We start from the raw sequence: 1,139 nt of genomic DNA on the forward strand, positions 1-1,139 counted from the left end.
CAGAGGTGCCCCGGGGTCTATGAACTTTCTAGCGGACAAAAATTTTAAAACGGACCAAGGGGTTCAGAACGATGAGAAAAAGTCGTGCACGCAGACGGTTTTGGAAATAGAGCTCGTTTGGTGCCCCAAACGGCTATCGAGCCCGACGGTCGTGGCTCGGAGCCCAAATTTTGTGCGCGAACTTTCCTGCGGGTGAAAATTGGAAGACGGACCCAGGGGTTTAGAACGATAAGAAAAAGCCGTGTACGCAAACGGTTTTTGGAACATAGCTCGTTTGGTGCCTAAAATGGCTATTGGTCCGACGGGGTGAACCGGGTCCCAATTTTTGGCGCGATCTTTCTGGTGGGCGAAAATTTTAAAATGGACTCAGGGTTCAGAACGATGAGAATAAGTTGTGCGTGCAGACGGCTTTGGGAACAGAGCTCATTTGGTGCCCCAAACGGCTATCGGGTCCCAATTTTGTGCGCGAACTTTCCGGCGAGCGAAAATTTTAAAAGACCGAAGGGTTCAGAACGATGTGGAAAAGTACTGAACATAGACAGTTTTAGGAACGGAGCTCGTTTGGTGCCCTAAACGGTTATCAGGCCCAACGGGCATGGCTCGGGGCCCAATTTTTTTGCACGAACTTTCCACCGGGCAAAAATTTGAAAACAGACCCAGGCGTTCAGAACGATGAGAAAAAGCCGTGCACGCAGATGGTTTTGAAAATGGACCTCGTTTGGTTTCCCAAATGGCTATCATGCTCGGCGGGGGTGCCCAGGGCCCAATTTTTGTGCGCGAACTTTCCGGCGGGTGGAAATTTTAAAACAGACCGAGGGATTAAGAATGATGAGGAAAAGTTTTGCCGCAGATAGTTTTAGGAACAGAGCTCGTTTGGTGCCCCAAAAATTATCCTGCCAAACGAGCATTGCTCGGGGCCCATATTTTTGTGTGCGAACTTTCCTGCGGGTGAAAATTTGAAAATAGACCCAGGGGTTCTGAATGATGAGATAAAGCAGGGTTCACAAACGGTTTTTGGAATGGAGCTCGTTTGGTGCCCCAAACAACTATCGGTCTTAGCGGGGGTGCCTTGGGCCCAATTTTTGTGCGCGAACTTTCCGACATGAGAAAAATTGAAAACGAACCCAGCGGTTTAGAAC

This window comes from Benincasa hispida, chromosome 7, assembly GCF_027475165.1.
Source record: "Benincasa hispida cultivar pf3 chromosome 7, pf3_genome.v1.1, whole genome shotgun sequence".
Taxonomy (NCBI): Eukaryota; Viridiplantae; Streptophyta; class Magnoliopsida; order Cucurbitales; family Cucurbitaceae; genus Benincasa; species Benincasa hispida.